This window comes from Saccoglossus kowalevskii, chromosome 15 (genome assembly GCF_978046115.1).
Source record: "Saccoglossus kowalevskii chromosome 15, keSacKowa6.1, whole genome shotgun sequence".
Classification (NCBI taxonomy): Eukaryota; Metazoa; Hemichordata; class Enteropneusta; family Harrimaniidae; genus Saccoglossus; species Saccoglossus kowalevskii.
Window position 1 is genome coordinate 25,238,953 of NC_140655.1, and position 19,495 is coordinate 25,258,447.

The 19,495-nt window shown below is 33.5% G+C and overlaps 1 protein-coding gene across 1 annotated transcript in view; it reads left to right on the forward strand.

The window, feature by feature from the left end:
* Nucleotides 1–19,495, forward strand: part of LOC100375728 (histone-lysine N-methyltransferase MECOM-like) — a 105,208-nt gene that overhangs the window by 35,766 nt on the left and 49,947 nt on the right. The gene's annotated exons all lie outside the window — the stretch shown is intronic.

The following is a 19,495-nucleotide window of genomic DNA, read 5'->3' on the forward strand; positions in this document are numbered from 1 at the left end:
TGAAACATAATATTATCAGTATCAGTCACTAATATTATCGAGTCCCTGAACTTGAAAAGACATGAGCACACCTACAAATAATGGAATATTCCAATGACCGGCTGTGAGAAATATGGATTGAATACCATCATTGTCTATTGTAAAGCATCATTGGAGAGATTAAATTACAAACTATCAAAAGACCAGACTTCTCAAATTGTGGGAAGCATACAAAAGATTCCATCCCCCCTCTAGGGAAAATTTCAAGTGACCAGTAGTCATTTTCCAGGTGTTTGTCTTCCAGGTAATCAACAGCACACCAAAAAGGAACAAACAGAAAGTAGTTAATATCATCAGAACTTAGACACCCAGACAAGCTATGAAAATATGTGAGCAGTGTACTTATCATTGCAACCCATCCAGAAATGGAATGTGTTTTAATTACAACTCACAAAATCATACCGTGTAACCTTCCCACGTTTACAATATGGCAGCCTGTAGTCCGTAACTGAGACGTGTTTCATCGACTATCATGAGAGAGCAAGTGTCTCTCTTGTAATGGTAGATGTTGTGAGCCAAGTAAGGGAGAACAAATAACGATAATGCCCCAACGGTCGGCAACTTTTCAAGTTGATGTTCCAGAACTTACAATTTAAGCGAAAGATAAAGGACACTATTTCAAGTCAATACCAGGTGTTATGCATTTTGAATTTAAATCTTCGAACTCGCCTTCAATAATATAAAACCATAATGTTATTCTCAGAAAATTGATCAAGATGTGTTACCAGTTGGAAATTATGTCTATTTAGTCCAAAATTAACCAAAAGATTTGACAAAATTACTTAAAAATGTGCAGATTGTTAGGCCAAAATGTTGGCGCTAAAATGATGGTGTTCAAAGGGTACAGAAAGAACAGGACACTCTCACATTATTCATCTTAAGTACTCTCTGTGTTGTGTTAGTTTTTTTCTTCAGGTTTTGACACTGAGTCCCGCCCAAGAAATAACTGTCATGCCACTCCATTTCTGGGGGAATTTTTGGTACTTTCTGGCAAATCTGGAAATAAGTGGGTGTAAAAATGTATGTCCTGATCCAAGCTTGTTTCTGCAGAAGTTAACTCACTTTTAGGCACTGGTTTGGAATAGAGGCTCATGAAGACCTTAATATTTACAGAAATTAAAACAGCCTAATATAGCAAAAGTTCATCTGATAAATTTAAATTTTCTATGTTTACATTCACTCACTTTTAAAAGAGGTTACTTATTAATAATTTGTCTTCGTAAGTTATTTTTTGTCCAGAAAAAAAAAATTGCTGATGTTAGCTTAGAGTGTAAAATGTTAGTTTAGGTATATTGGTCTATACTTGTTAAAAGCTCTGGGCTCATTGGCTGCCTGAACACTATCATTGAACATTCAACCAATTAGTACAGAGATAACAAATCCAATAGCCTCTCAGAATATAGATAATAGAATATAATATAGATTACCCATTAACAAATTAGAATAAAAATACTAAAACAGTAGGGGGGGGGGGGGCTTTTTAAAGATTAAAAGATAATATAAACAAACACCCCTCACTCCCATTACGTTATATGTATTGGTAATTAGAATTTAGAACAGCAAAACTAAAAATCTGTACTGTAACTTACTAAAAGTCTGTAAGCTAGTTAGTTTAGTTTAAAATTCAAAAAAATTATAACAAAAATATGTTTCAGTGACTTTTCACCATAAGTAGATACTGCCCGGTGACTGCGGGGGGGGGGGGGGGGGGGGGGGTCACTGCTACAAGTGTTGTGATTTTCCTCAATTATCATAGAATTTAAAGCATTTTGCAGTATAAGAACAATAAAGACTATGACAGAAATGCTATATGGGTGAAAGCTACATGTATTTATATCGGAATAGTCTGTGATGGAAACTTAGTTTAAATTATGTATTGAGAAGAAAGAATTCAAGAAATGCTTTTCGTCAAGATCTTCACTCGATTCTGAAGGACGTTCCAAATTTCCCACTATACTTGGAAGGATGATGTGAAACTGACTCCTACTGGAGTAAATAAACAACAAACCTTGATAGTTGGCCATGCACCACTAACAATACAAGTAAACACAAATTTAACAGAAAGAGAAAAAAAAAACTTTTAAAGTGAATACGGTATCGAATTACATCCTTAAAATGGTTTGTTTTGATTCATAATGGATCTCTGTAGAACCAACAAAACTTGCTGACCATAGGAAATGTGATGATACCTTCACCTTGACACTTCTGTATTGTGTGTGTTTTTAGTTTGTGTTGACAGTTACTATGTGTTACATTGGATGATTTCCTTTATAAGTGAATAGGCAAGCTTACCATGCAGTTCTAAATCAAGTTTCTAAGTATTCTTTGTATAATGGATTAGTTTCATTAACTTTTCAACTATGATGAGTTTTCAAGGATTCAACAACTTACCTTAACAAAAATAAGAAAAGTTACAGCAAAATGTCTGCTGCTATTTTTGATGAGACGCTAGTAGTCATGATGGTTTCATTATTATTGCTAAAAAAATTGAGAAAAATCGAGAACAATGGTCGCTTAGAATTATTGGTGTTGAATTTTTATTTTGAAAGAATATTAATTATAAACAATTGACTCGGATGAAACAGTTAAAATAGCATTTTATTAATTATGTTTCAATTAACTTATGCATTTTTTATCCAATGTAATCGTAAAATAGGAAATATGTTGCTTGTTTACAATTATTTATTTGACTATTCCTTGTTTTTGAACCCAAAGGAAAAAAAACAAACTTCATTATAAGTCCTGAAACAATATTTAGAAGTTTGAAATTTAGGTTGGTTGAGAACGTCTATTATTGCTTGCGTGCACGCTGCACGTACGATGTATATGTTAGAGAAGCAGATTAAGTATTCATGGATTGCCACACACCATTGGGATGGGGTCCTGTGTATTGTATTGTGGTTGATACTTACGAAAGACCTATAATTTAGATAGATTGTAACAGAAATCAAAGGCCTTCTCTATTCAAATCTTGTTGGTTGATTAAATGCATCTGCTTTCCACGGGGAAGGCGTGTGACTGACCACAATAGCCTATGAGCACAATGTCGGCATAAGCGGTGATGCAGGAGGATGGAGTAGTTATTTATCATGCTGGAAGCAAAATACTAGTTTAAATATACAATCAATGTCGTTTCTGTAAATGTTTTTAATCTCTCGCAATTTAAATTTAAAACTTGTTTAAAAATAATGGTATGATAATGTGGAAAATTTCAGTATGTAAATAAATGTTCTGATGAAATTGATGATCGACTCAGTGCCTGTTGTTGAAGAATGCTGTTGTTGAGTCACTGAAAAGTATTCTTGAAAGAAGAAAAAAAAAAGAGTGATCATTATTATGAACCATAAAAAAAGCGGGTCATTGAAAAGATGTGTCTTCAGAACAATGCCATTAGAAGAGAACCAGCTGCTGTACGGGTGCCCATTTCTACTGTCTCCTTTATTCATTGACCGTTCTGAATTACCCTCTATATGCACTTCTCTATACGTCTGTAAGGCGTGAATCAGAGGAGCATCAACAAGTATTCCCAAGGAACATCTATGCTGTAGCTGATGAAAGTCCATAAAATGCTATAATTGTTTTGTCAAATTGTAATATAGAAGTTTTCACATTCATTTTATATAATTTCTTTGTTTACAAATTTTCTGTAGGTGAGGAAGCGTTTTTTTTTTTGGTTCAGTAGATGTAAATTATACTGCTTTTTCCCGAAATGTTGATTTTGCATTCACAACTTCTGGAATCTTGATAATTATCTCTCTACTTGGAAGCACACGAGGGATGTATGCATGTGAAAAACAAAGCATGTGCAATCAGATTCGCCTATCAGATTTCTATTGGTGGAAGGTAATCTTATTTTTAAAATGTATACATCATAAGAAATTGAGAATCAGGTTTCGTCCCCCTTGATGTAAGTTTACTAATGTATTTAATTACACAACAACTCCTGAATAACATTTCATAACAATTATGTTGCCGTAAATTCCAACGAGTCGGCGGAGAACATACGTAATTTATTGTCTCATCAAAAAAACCGATATTGAACTGTCTTTTGTTTCTTAATTGAATGAAATGACGCATGTTACGAGAAGATGCTGAAATCGACGACAAGATGAACATTCAGATTTTACGATCGATCCTAAGAGTATTTCCGATGTCACTTGTTGTAGGATTCCATTCAGTAATAAACTGTAGCCCATCTCATTTATATTTTATTTTATCTCGGAAATTTGATCATAAATTTACTAATTAGTTTGGTTGTAAAAGTTGCTGTCTGACGAAAGGAACAGTATGTTGTGATGTTATGCTGGGCTCTTAGAAGTCAGTGATTTTCAAAGTGTTATTTTTTGTTTTCTCATTAAAGGTAACAAAACATACAAAAATCTAATTGTATTGAAACAGTTAATCAAAATGTTATCCACATTTAAAATGAACTTATTTTAATGAAAATTTGCATATGCAAATCAATACATCAATGGAAAAACATTCACATTTCAAAGCTTGTGTGGAGGGAGGACCAATCTATTTTCGCAAATGACACAAGTATCCATGATCTCCTAGTAGGGTGGTCAATAACAGGAAAAAAACATTGCTCGTTAAACTTAAAAGTAAAAAAAATTATCTTCGGTAAGACAAACATGTATGAAAAGGAGGGTCATTGAGTTTAAGATAACCATGTATAGTTCAACTTTTCTTAGGATTTCAAAGTTGAATACAATTGTCAAGGATCTTCGTTCTCATGTGCCCACAGGGTGTTCTCTGTCTTATTTGTGTAATGAGTACACTGTGGTTGTTTTCACTCAGACATGCAGCTGTATCACTGTCCACTTTGTCTGAAAATTACTCTTTTCAGAGGATGATGTTAACTTGTTGTGGTTTTGCGAAACAAAATTCTTTTTTTAGAGGGAGTTACAATTCTGGTTTTGTTTGAACTTTAGTTAAACAATGAAACTCTCTGTTCATGGCATGCTTGAACATTTTTTTTCTATAATCCAATGCTGTTCTTCTTCTGTCTGTAACTATTTGGTGAACATTTTTGTTATTTTCTTTGAACTTGTTAATAGAATTGAGAGATAATTGTTTTGAAGTTCAAAGAGTAAAATATTAATTACTTTTCAGAGTAAACTTTCAAAACAAATCTATATTTTTCCCGCCAAAATTTGGATGCAACATTTTCCATTTTTCTATGTATTTTTATAAAAATTTTCAGTGACTACATTACTCTATCAAAATAATCCATGTTAATTTCGTGACAAAAGTCAACTTTGTCCTTCAAGGTGTTAAATAATGAGAACTAAGCTGCTGCCCCATCTCATTTTAAGCTACCCTACCTATGAACAAAATGGTTTGTCCCAAGCTTGGAGATGGAAAAGGATGGTGCTTCGTTTGTTTACAAAACTGTATTCCATCACAATTAAAGAAACACGATCAGAGTGTCAATTTAGGTAGCATGTCTGAAAAAAAAGTGAAATTGCTTCTGATTAACGAGAAAACGATGAACGAGCAAGGGATCAGCAGCATGGTTTCTCTGTCAAGCCTATTTCCACTCTGTGCTTTGATAGATAAAAGTTCAAGTGATACCCCTCACATAACCAGTGAAGCGCATGAAAAAAAGTTAGTTGTTCCAGATGTTAGGAGATGGGTCCCGAGATAGTGAATGAAAGTTTCGGAGGCGGCATGCGGTGTGTCAATTAAGTGAAGAATTTAGTGTCCTCCTAAGGTCATTCAGCTGGGAGAAAAGAATCACCTATTCCATTCACCATGTCTTACATAAGGCTACACTAGGGAATCCAATTTCATAACAATTCAGGCAGACGTAGATGCCTGGGAATGGAGGAGAAACATTTGGTGTTACTTTGGACGTCATGCCTATGTAGCACATCAGTGTCCTGTTGGGAGATTCGAATGTATGTGAAGCGATTTATAAAGGTGAATGACTGCATACCCAGACGTTTAGAGTTGAAGTGTTAATTGATGTCATACCAAGACACAAAAGTTATAGGGCTAATACATGACTTTTCTACCCAGACGCCAGAGTCTGGGCTAATAGTGACAACCGTACCAGACACCAGAGTCGGGTACAATACATGACCACCATATTGTCCCCAAACTTTCATAGTTGGCACAAATATGCGACTGCTATTCTGTGTACTCAGACACCCAGAGTTGCTGCTAATGTGTACCCAGATATCCAGATTTGGAACTGATGCGTGACCAACATTGGTATACTTAAACACCATAGTTGGCCCTGGGTGTGTGCCATTTGGTGTGCCCAGACACCCTAATTAAAATACGTATTAAAATTATAAAAAAATAATATTTTTAAAATGATATCTCATGACAAAATTAAGCTCAGAATCACATACTAGTATTTGTTTTCACGAACAACCCCCCACCCCCACCCCATTCAGGAAGTGGAATGACCCACTTTTAACTTATCTGATATGATGACACAGATTCAGTAAAAAATAATTAAAGCCGGATGGAGGAGACTTTATAAGTAATTAAGATGATGATGATGGAGGAGTAATTAACAGCCTGTGATGACATGAAGTAAGAGGAGAAAGCATCAATAACACTATCCCAACTTTGATCATGATTGAGTGGTTGCTAAGATACCAGATATTTTAGATAATACTCGCCTCATCATTCTTTTCATCTTTTAACAAAAAAAAGATTTATTTCCTGATTAGCAGTAAATATCTGGTCGTTTATCACTGGATTACTTTTATGAAGAATGATATCATGATTAATTATTTCCTCGACAGTTTCATTTTTGTTTTGTCATTTAGATGAGCAGTGATTCATTTTGAACAGATGTTGATTTCAATTCTCACAATAAAGATAAATGACAAATTATCATGTCACAGTGATGAACAAACAAAAATTAAGTGATGATAAATTTAACTCATTGTCTCCATCGTTTTTCTCGCCGAATGTTTTTTATTCAACAATTTAGTATTTCCTGGATTTTTTATTCATTAATTTGAGTATTCGGTCATCAGCGAAGGAATAAGAATTGTTCATTTTTGTTTTCATTTTATACTGTTATAATTATGTTATAAAATCGTAAATTGAATTCATTCTATCACCACCGAAAAGCTAGTGTTGTAACTGTAGCATTATCATTAATTCGGGAAATGAAAAAAGGCTATTTCGAGAAACCATAGAACATAATTTTAAGAAGAGAGAATATTATTTTTGAGAAATGAAAGAACACGTTCGAGAAATGAGAGTACTTTTCAAGAAATGAGAAAACTTTTCAAGAAATGAAAGATTAATTTTTCGAGAAATTAGAAAAAATTAGTTTGAGAAATGAGACAATATTATCAATTTCTTTTTTGAATAGTAACATGAGGAAAAAAAGTTGTACCAGTAGATTTGTGACAGATAAATTTTCACAAATCTTGCGAATCAGAGTTACCACACTCAACATATCACTAGAGTCTTCAAGAAAAGAATTGTTATCAACTTTGCAAAATATTATCTGTGAAACTCCTGTAAATCATCAAATTGAAAAAAAAAAATTAAAATCCATTGCTAAGGACACAACCTATACAAGTGAGAACAACTTAAATGAAGATTTAACCAAATTTCATTGTTTACATTGGTTTCAACCTAACTACGGATCTTGGATCTCGTAGCTGTGTATCTTGAATGAAGAGTCAAACCTGGTCGATGACGGAGATGCGTTGTTTACGCTGGTTTCAATTTAACTGTTACAAATCATGACAAAGCTGTTGTATGTTTTATTTCAAGCAGGTTTGGTTTATCATATCTTTCATCTGTGAACTGGATTACACTTGCGGATATTAATGAAGCCTACTGCTAAAATACATCTTACTATAGGAGCCAATCAAGCCATAAGGGATATGCCATTTGACATTGGGGGGGGGGGGGCAGAACTTGTCATGTTTGTGGACTTCCTAACTTGTTAGATATCCCAATTGGTATTTGTGGGGGGGGGTGTCCATTGCGATCGATTCAAAAACACAAATGTTGATGGGAAGTTTCAGTGTAAAAGGGAATGACATTTGACAGGGGTGGGGGTGGGTTAGTAATACATGTTGCTAAAAAACTTCTCACTTTCTGTTGATGGACTGTAACATTCTGTAAGAGGTATGCCAGCTAATGATAATATAAATAAATCTTAATCCATAATCTTGATTTTTCTATAATTATTCTGATAATTTTGGACAAGATGGATTTAATTTCTTGATCAAAAAAGATTATGTGTTTTATTTTGTGAATGGTGGCAAAAGTTGACCTTGGCGCTCAAATGGTTAATAATATGCAAATTACCTAAATAATATGCACATATGATATATAGAACTATTTTGTGAATGGTGACAACAGTAGACCTTGGTGCTCAAATGGTTAATGATATGCAAATTACCTAATTAATATGCACATACGTTATATAGAACTATTTTGTGAATGGTGACAAAAGTTGACTTTAATGCTCAAATGGTTAATGATATGCAAATTATCTAATTAATATGCATGAGGGTATATAGAACTATTTTGTGAATGATAACAAAAGTTGACTTTGGCGCTCAAAGTGTTAATGGTGTACTAAAACAATAACCAGTGCTTGACACCAGCAAAACTATAGTTGATCACTTTGACCACCATTCTCAACTATTGGCACCATCTAAAAATGCTCTACTTCTCTACACATGTTGACAAAAATTGACAAAATTTTTGATAAAAAACAATAAGCGATATCTAAAACTGTCTGTATGGACCAAAATGATGGAATTTAACATAAATTTAGCATAAATTTTACAAAATGTGAAAATATTTGCACTGAATTTGGGGGGGGGGGGGCGAAGAGTTATTGAAGCTGAACTCCCCCAATTATGAATCAGAGAATTGTACCCATTTATATACATTTTAACTCGTAATGAAAACTTTCAACTCTAAAGTTCTAGATATTGGTGTAATTAGAATGTTGGTTATGTCCTGGAGACAGTATTCAGTGTTTGGATTATTATAAGAAGCACCCCAGGGCTAAGAACCTTTTAATGCATGGAGTTACTGTCTCTGTATGAACCCCTAGTGTCCATTTCTTTTCATAGATGGACCCATGAGATCAGGCCTTCTTTGCTAGGCCCCCTTAACTTGACTGAAAAAAAACTTTATTTTGCTTGCAATGCTGTATACACAAATAAAACCGGATGTTCTGTGTTTGAATAATGAAATCTACATTATGATACAAAAGTGAAATAAATTGTTGAATAATATATAGAATATGTAATCACTCAAAAAATTACAAAATCGCCGACAGCTCAGGACCACCACTGAAGTACACTATTGATCAACCAAATGATTACTGAAATATCTGCCTGGAACATTGCTATGGGAACCAAGCGTGACTGCTCATGGATTAAATCACTTAGAGAAGCAAAACTATTAATTATCTTTCTGTTAATTGGTACATTTTGCAGCAACTAATGTAATTCTTGCTTTATAAAAAGTAATAGATATGAGTAATCTAAACAGCTAGATAAACCCACCGTGCAATATGAGCTCTAGCAAAACAAATGGACTAATACTCAGGTTCAGTGCTCCCTACTTTTCCCATAATGCACTTTACAATAATTGGGTTATTTTACAGGAATTCTAACTGTCTTATAGTCAGTGTACTCCCATGTAGGCTGGGGTTGGGCTAGGGGTGTGGATTGTTACCCTTTTAACCCCCCACCCCCACCCCACCCCCACCCAAAAAAAAAGGAGAAGAAAAAAAAAAACAAAAAGAAAAAAAAACATTTCACTTCAGATCATTCTATCCTGCATATGATACATAGAATATACTTTTTTTTAGAACATTTTTCACAGCTTTTCCGGGAAGTGTGCATTTTGGGCCAGATTAGGCCACACACAATATTCAGTGTGATTTTCACAGACGATAATTAAACCAGTAAACCCGTCAGGTTTTCTTCACTTCAGGAGAAGCAGCGTGAAAATCTCTGTCAGTTGCCTGTTTTAACTCGTTCAAGCCAGTATCCGCCATTGATACCCGGAAGTATGCACTATCGCTCAAAGTCAGTTTGCACCTTATGGGACTTGCCCAGAGGACATTCGACAATAATTAAGTATGACCATTTGTTTTGACACTTGGTGGTAGTGCACCTTTGGTTCCAGGATTGCAGCTGAAATACCTTTAATTGCATATCATTCTTTCTAAGTGAAAATAGGATACTAATTAATTAGACCAGAGTATGTATGAATCCACATCTAAAGTTAGGTACACATACTTTTCTCGGGCTTTAAGTTCTGTGGATGTTACTTTCCCATTGTTGTAAAAAATGACTTTTTGAAAATGTGATTAAAAATGGGTTCCCTAAGTTTGTGTTTTAATTTTTGAGTTGCTCAGAAATAACCCATAAGATTCTCATTCATATAATAATTAATTGTTTCTGAAATGTAATTTTTTCCCTCTCCTAGTTACAGTCATTACTACGCAAATCCTATAGTTACTATTGTCATCTGCTGAATTACCATATTTTCCATTTTAAACAGGAAAAATATCAATGGGGATGAAAATGTTACATAATATCAACATGTTTTCCCTCATATTTTTATAAATTTTGGGTGGGAAATTTGCATCAAATTATATTAGCCTATAAGCTCTTGTTTCCTCTCTTCTCCTCTAGATAGCATTTTAAATCACTACTTATCCCCCCCCCCCTCCCGCCAAACAAACGAACAAACTTTCCTGATGACTGACTCGTCATTAGTTAATCTAACATACTCTGTCAGTTGTGTTAGTAATCAGCGTTATCCGATGTCACATGAGAATTTGTCCAATCAGAGGTGAGATGATACAAGCGTGAGGTGTCAGCTTTAGTTACTTTAGTATTCAGGCAAATAAATCTCCATCTTTGAATGGTACGTTTGAGCAATGGGCTCAGTTAGTTGAAAATCAAATTTTGAGCATCGATATGAAGGTGTCGCAGGAGGGCATAGCCTGCAGCGCGAATGACTGCCTATAACTCAAGTGGTAGTTAGATTCATTGTGATTAGAATGAAACTAATGATATTCCTCGTGTGCTATGAATTGCTTTCTTTGATAAATAGACAGTGTCAAAAATTTTTCATTTTAATGATTTTAATTTTCAATGGTTTATCATGATAGGGAAACATAACAGTTAACAAAGCAACACATATCGCAAATGCAGAAAAATAATCATTAAAATTAACAAAAAAAATTATTCAATCTGCCAAAAAAATGTAAACAATATATATGCAATTAGTCCAAAATCAAGTGTATAAAAAAAAAAAAAAAAAAAAACTACATAAAAATGGGCAAAATGTTTTGCTAACATTTTGGCGGGAAAATTTCATGTGTATTTAATAGCTAATTGTTTTATTTTATACGATTGATTTTTAGTCATATAATACAAAAATGCTTTTAATAAGTTTTATAAATATAAAATACTTATTTTTGAAGATTTCTTACTGCTTAGTGCTAGCACCATTCTGATAATGGTAAGGACACTGTAAAAAAAAAAAAAAATGTTTTTTGACAATTTTATTCATGTCGTACATCATCATACCATTTTAATTGTAACACATGTCTTTTAGAATTGTATTGAAGAGTTGATTATTATCACAATAAAAATTTGATGAAGGCAGTATTTTTGACACATAAGAATATTCATTGATAATGACATCCACTATGCTTTTAATGACACAATCACAGTCAAATTCAATAGAAATGGCGTTTTATGCTTTATAGCGGTGATTAAACTTGATTTCGTTCTTGATGGCCATCTTTGGCTACGAGATTCAAACAGACCGCAAATCGTCGCTGGGAATATTAGTGTCCACATTCGAGGAATGTTAATAAATTTGTGCATGAGTAGTTTAGGTTTAGATAATAAGCGTTGACCTCAGAATTCCAGATTCTATCGTATTAACCTCTCTGTTTTATGAGAGCAAAGTAATTTTATTTTCTAAAGGAAATCTGATAACAGTTTATCATTCCAACTTACTCGGCAGATTTTTCTCAACTCAGGCAAATTGTTAACATTTTTATTTTGTAAACTACATTCAGCTTACAAGAGATGAGGTTTTCTAGCTGAGTTTATTTCTGTGGGCATCCCATATTTTTGGGTGTTCAATATAAGCATTCTGATAGATATTGTGTCACAATAGTGTTTAGATGTTTGAAAGCAGTGTCACAATAGTGTTAAATGTTTGAAAGCAGTGTCACAATAGTGTTAGATGTTTGAAAGCAGTGTCACAATAGTGTTAGATGTTTGAAAGCAGTGTCACAATAGTGTTAGATGTTTGAAAGCAGTGTCACAATAGTGTTAAATGTTTGAAAGCAGTGTCACAATAGTGTTAGATGTTTGAAAGCAGTGTCACAATAGTGTTAGATGTTTGAAGGCAGTGTCACAATAGTGTTAGATGTTTGAAAGCAGTGTCACAATAGTGTTAGATGTTTGAAAGCAGTGTCACAATAGTGTTAGATGTTTGAAAGCAGTGTCACAATAGTGTTAGATGTTTGAAAGCAGTGTCACAATAGTGTCAGATGTTTGAAAGCAGTGTCACAATAGTGTTAGATGTTTGAAGGCAGTGTCACAGTAGTGTCAGATGTTTGAAAGCAGTGTCACAATAGTGTTTAGATGTTTGAAAGCAGTGTCACAATAGTGTTAGATGTTTGAAAGCAGTGTCACAATAGTGTTAGATGTTTGAAAGCAGTATCACAATAGTGTTGGATGTTTGAAAGCAGTGTCACAATAGTGTTAGATGTTTGAAAGCAGTGTCACAATAGTGTTAGATGTTTGAAAGCAGTGTCACAATAGTGTTAGATGTTTGAAAGCAGTGTCACAATAGTGTTAGATGTTTGAAGGCAGTGTCACAATAGTGTTAGATGTTTGAAAGCAGTGTCACAATAGTGTTAGATGTTTGAAGTGTCACAATAGTGTTAAATGTTTGAAAGCAGTGTCACAATAGTGTTAAATGTTTGAAAGCAGTGTCACAATAGTGTTAGATGTTTGAAAGCAGTGTCACAATAGTGTTAAATGTTTGAAAGCAGTGCCACAATAGTGTTAAATGTTTGAAGGCAGTATCACAATAGTGTTAGATGTTTGAAAGCAGTGTCACAATAGTGTTTAGATGTTTGGAAGCAGTGTCACAATAGTGTTAGATGTTTGAAGGCAGTGTCACAATAGTGTTAAATGTTTGAAAGCAGTGTTCAAATTCAGAATTATTAGTTCAGTTCATAACTACATCTATTATTGATTAAAAATTAAATCGGCAATAAAGTCCCTTGACACCTAGTTTATGATGTGTAACTTACAAGCGCCTTATGCTTTTACGTTCTTTTGAATACTATTTTCTATTTTGCTATACCTCTCTCTCTAGTAATTAATCTCTCTATGCTCCGCATAAAGAGATTAGAGAATGTGTGAAACAAAAATGTTGCCTGAGCGAAAGCAAGTATTTGTACGGACAATAATATCAACTCTTGTTGCCAGGTTAAGAAATACACTAAACATTGCTCTAGGCAAGTGCAATTGATCATCATACATTTTCCAAAATTTTATAAAATTTTTGTTTTGAACTCCGTTAGATTTTGAGATATGAACTGTAAAAATGGTCATTATCATTGGAACACCATGCGGATTTCCCATTACCCACATTCCATCAGTACAACAAAAAATACATTTTTTTTAAATATTGCTTATTCGTTCTCATTTGAAAACAAATATTGTAAAATGTATGGTTGATTTTTTGCAGGCAAATTTTTTTTCTGAAAGTCACTGTCACTCCACGTCTTGCTGAGCTGCATTTTCACAACTTCAAAATTCTAAAAACTAGTTTATAACACTAAATAAAGTAGGTTCTTTCTAGTTCAAGGTTTTAAGGAGAGAACGTGCTATTTACGGTTCCAAAATGAAGACAACAGAATCTTTTATGACAATAATTATATTGTGATAATGACAATCAAACAGGAAAGTAAACATGTACAAACACGAGCTTGGTGGATGAATTAAAAAAATATCATCAAATAAAGGATTCAATCGGCAAAGGCCTAATCTATCCTGTTGACTGAAATACGTTGACCTCACTATTGTGTAAGGATGATAAAATTGATATATTCGGGTTAGGCACTATTACAAAATATTTATATCAATAAATGGCCTTCTAACTTCATTTGCTGCCTCCCTCTCCCAGACTCCCTGTTTCCTTCTATGACATCAAATTTAATGCCTTCCATTTAGTATCTACACCCCTACCTATGTTGATTATTGTGAATATCTGGTTGAATGTACGTGCGGTGCAAATTGCAATGTCATATGGTAACATCAACTTAGTATTCCAGGTTGAATATCTGGTTGAATGTACGTGCGGTGAAAATTGCAATGTCATATGGTAACATCAACTTAGTATTCCAGGTGACGATATTTTGGGTGTGGTGACAATGACTGAAGTGCAGAATTGGTGCGGGGATTCCCATGTGCATCCCACTATACTATGATAAACCACCGATTGAGGCTAAAAACACATAAAAACTTTTTAATTCTCACTGTCAATTTTTTTGAAAGAGTTTGTGATGAAATTCTGTGAAAGTCACATACTGGAAAGAAATTAATAATTCTCTGGGTTTTAAATGTTTCTATTTTTTGGCTGACTCTCAGGGCTGAATAGAACTCATTGTCTTATTACATGACAATCCATCAATGTAAAACCTGGTCAATATAGTCAATTATCAAAACAGTGAAATTGAATACCAGTGAAAATGAATGCTTTTACAATATTGTATAATTTCTTAACCCTTTGAGCTCCATTTCTTTCCTATCAAAATGCAGTAAATTTGTTCACATTTTTTTGTAATTTTCACTGAAATCAATCTTAATTTTGGACCAAACAGACAAAATGTTTATAGTTTTTGATCAAAAAATTGAAATTTTAGTCAGCGTCTTGAATCATTGAAATGACTTATTTTAACCACCATTCTAATTAATGTTTGCAGTTGACAGTCATTTTTGTGAACTATGGTGCCGCAGTACTTTTAGTTTGTTTTTCATTCATGAAAGTGATTCCAATACTAAAAAAAAATATATCAAAAGATGAGGAATTAGCATTTATAGCAGACCGGTGATTCTGTCAATCATAGCATTTGACTGTCATGGCTAAAAGTATGTTTTGTTCAAACACGCTTTTTCTTTAAATTTGTACAAAATTACAGATACATTTTGAACTCATCATTTATTTAGATTTTCATGTTTTGTCATTTGACGTTACCTATTATTATGACCAATTTGTAGAAAAAAATAGTTCAATATGTCAACAAGCTGATTACTGTTTTCACAATGAATGTTTTCTCGTAATATATGGTGGATAGTGAATAGCACCACGGTAGTTTGACCTCACATAACACTAATGTTGTGTTTGGAAATTACCCACAATGCATCACATCACTTTCGTTTCGTGAGGAGACACATTTCTACAATCTTTGCTATTTGGTGAAAAACGTGACACAAAGTGTCAGTGACGTTTGCAAATTTTGTTGTCTCCACAAAAGCCATAAAATCATGAAATCGCGAAAATTTCAATCAATGAAAATATCTATCAATGAACATTTCTATCAATGAAAATGCCTGTCAATGAAAATTTCTATCAATGAAAAATTTGACAGTTTACAGTATGAAGATGAGTAAAGTAAAATGTATTACACACACAAAAAAGGAAACTTTTTGTGTGGTGAATTCTGATTTTATTGAAAACATTAAAATACAAAATATGGAATTTTTTTTTTTTTTTTTTACACATTTTGTAAGCCAGACGTCGTCCCTTAATCAGACATTGCGTTTGTTGACATGTGTTACAAAGTTATGTCTGATCAATCAACCAGCTTATTGGAAAGCATTAAATAAATGTTTTTAGATACTTCTGATAAGTGCGTTGGTTTCCATTCATTGTGAGTGAATCAATCTTCATGACACTATTGAGCGATTGTACTGTGAGTAGGAACCAACCTTTCCCAGAATGCAGTGGTCCATAACCTAAAATCAGTTAGTCCTCAATATTTCTTCTTCCCAGAATGCATTGCAGTCTATGATTATCACTCGTCAATACAGTTTCTCGATTTATTCAACTTCATTGTAAACTGTAAATAAATGTTATCGTAAAATTTGTATCTTGATGACGAAATATGCAATCAGTGAATCAGACAATGTCAATATCAAAAATGACGATTATAATATGTTTTGGAATATCTTTGAAAAAACAAAAAAAGAAAACAAAAACAAACGAAAATGATAAACTGAAATATAATTATTATTAAATTTAAAAAGTTAATTTATTAAAAATGCGATTTGTATACCATGGTGTTTCTCATCTGTTATGCGCCGCAGACTAAAAGAGATCATTGCACACGGCACAGCAGGAATGAAAGATTTTTGTCTCTTGCCAGATAATAATAACATGAAAAATACAAGTATCTTTTGTTTAAATATCGAAAGGTGTATAGTGATCAATTCAGACTACTTGTCGTCAACATTCATTTAAAAGTGCATTCAATACGTTTATTAAAGCGAGCTCTTGGTTCTAATACACTGTATGTGTTTCCTGCGATGGGAACAAAGAGAAGAGCGGTGGGATCCATTGTATTTTATCGGTATCCTCCAGTAAAAATTGATCCGAATATCCGTATGCTTTGAAGACTCCTAGCTAATCAATATACGTGGTGCATTTCAATTCCATCGAAATATCCTTCTTCTTTGCAGTGTTGTTTTCGGCACTGCCTTTATCTTTGACGAGATCAATATATGCACAATCGGGAGTAAATTATCCTTTTGTCGCATGTCTGTTAAAGGGAATTTCTTTGGAAAGAAGTAAAAAAAAAAAACTATTCTTTCACATCTGCGTGTGTTCATTATTTTTAGACAGACATAAAATGGCCAGTGCTGTCTTTAATCGTTAATGGTGCATCATTCTGGTTTTAAAATTGTAGCAATTCAAAAACTTTTCCATCAACGCTAATTCGCTTTTATATAAACAGTCATCAGTCGTCGCACCAACGTCATCCCAATGGTATTGATTTTTGCTTTCTCTGGTTTGAGTGGATATTCTTTCTCTCTCGCTTCAATTGGAGGGCCATTCTTTCAGTGGACAGGAAATTGATATCTTCTTTTCGAGAGTAAAAATAAAATAAACATCACTAATCATATTTATGAAATGAATTACGGTTCATGCGTCGCAGTGTATTACACTGGGAATCACGTTGCTTTTATTACCTGAGTGTTACAGTTTTTTTATAACACATTTAAGCTGTGATTTTTTTTTTCCCAGCTGGAATAAAATTCTAAAAAGATTATTTTTTTAATTGTGGTCTTTGTCCCATCATCAGTTGATGAAGATGAATTTCATTGATGAATTTAATTCACCTCTCGTTGGTAAAATTATTACGTCAATATTTTTTGTATCTAGTTGATATAACTCAGTAGGCTGTGATTAGATATTGAGGTATACAAATGAAATTTTCATTAGTATATGACACAGGTCTGATGACATAGGGGATTGTTATCATTAATTTCATTCTGCTACGCCGGGATATATTTCGCTCAATTTAGACGCTTTTGAAAATTGATACACGTAATTGTGTTTTGTCACTTTAGAGAGTGGGAAAGTGCGAAACAAATGTAATTTTGGTCTACCGTAATGCTAATTAGCTGATCGAATAATTGTTGCTTGTCATCCCACAAAATTGGATGCACTGGCACGTGATTTGGGTTGCCAATGGAGGAAACGGTTATTTTATTGTTATGATGAAAATGTAGATTTACTGTCAAGCATTATTGTAGGACTTGTCTCATAATGCGACAATGGATGTCACCGAACTGTTAAAAAAATATTCACCATTTTATTCAACCAATAACATTTTTTTCTAAATTACAAAAAAAAAATACCACATTGAACTCATTCACCATTTATCATCATCATTTATTATCTTTATTTTGAAGATGTAGAATATTTTGTAGGAAATAAAAAAATATTGAATAAATTGGCAGAAATTCAGAAAAATTCATTGAAAAAAAAAAATCATTGAAAAATAAAGATTAAATTTTGAAATCAGCTACGTATATTCACATATAGAGTTACTTCATCGTCATGGCGAGTCTCAAATTTGACAATATTTTGATTGTGAGATGAAAATGATAGAAATCACTTAATATACCATGAGAGATAAATAAAAAGATGCTTTAAACTTTGGAAATTGACATTGAAATTGAATTTGAAATGAAATAGATGCACAAAGGTTAATTTGAAAGTTAGTTTGGGGATAACGACATCAATACCCAGTAATGAATAATCAGCATTGAAATAAGCGATAAAAGTATTCTGATTTATATCACCAAAGAGTGATAGACTGTGGAGGGGTTATAAAAGAATGCTCTAAAAGGTGTCGTGACACTTTTTTCATCTGAGTACATTTATCTTCAATTCATCACATTCAGTTCTTTTGTATATACGGCTCATAATAATAGCATTATTGCACTTTTAAGAAGTGTTTTCATATCGTCTCTTTGTGTTGGGAGCCTCTTTTCAGAGCCATAATGCATCATACTGTTATGAACACACACGCGTGGTGTACGTGTTGGAGATTCCGCCGGTGTATGCCCCGAGACATGTACACGATAAACAGGAGAAGAAACGCCTCTGCATCTGTTGTGAAAGCATTTCATGCGTTACCGATAAAGATAGATGCAAAGAGATAGATCGTGCGCTAATGTAGTTACTGATATGATCCAAAGAGCAAAACCCTGCTCCCAGTGGGCTTGCTACCTTATTCCGACTCTGTCACCGCTCACACAGATTTTCCTGGTGAATTCGCCGGGGGTCCCCGGAGATGAGATTTTACACAGCGCGTAAAAAAATGCCCAGGATTGTGACAAATTAAAACCGTATCTATCGTGACAATTAAAGAGGCAAACCGACTGTGTCAGGAAACGGTGTAATTTTGTCGGATCGACGAATTAAACCGTACTTTACAATGCATTGATACGAGACAGGGTTATGATCTTATCAGCTTCTGAGAAGCTCGAGGCCAGCGACTGAAGGAGAACTTTAGGTATAAATGAGATTGGATAAAAAAAAAACTGCTGATTGACAAGATGATAGTGTATCTTCATAGTGAAAATAAAAATATTAGCTGTTTTATCACCAAAATGATTTAGAATTTATTAACTTATCAGTACTTAAGCTTTATTCAATCGTTAGCCAAATTTACTCTTTGTAATGTTTTTTCCTGTATATTTGCATACTAATTCACTTTGCAGATTTATCCAGATTTTATTAAGCTTTATACCAAATAATTTTATTTATATTTATATTTTTTTTGTTAATTGTACCCAACCTTATACATACAAAAAATGTTGAGTTTCTAAAAACAAGATGGACGACCGTGGCTGTGCGCACCAGGAATTTATCATCATATTTA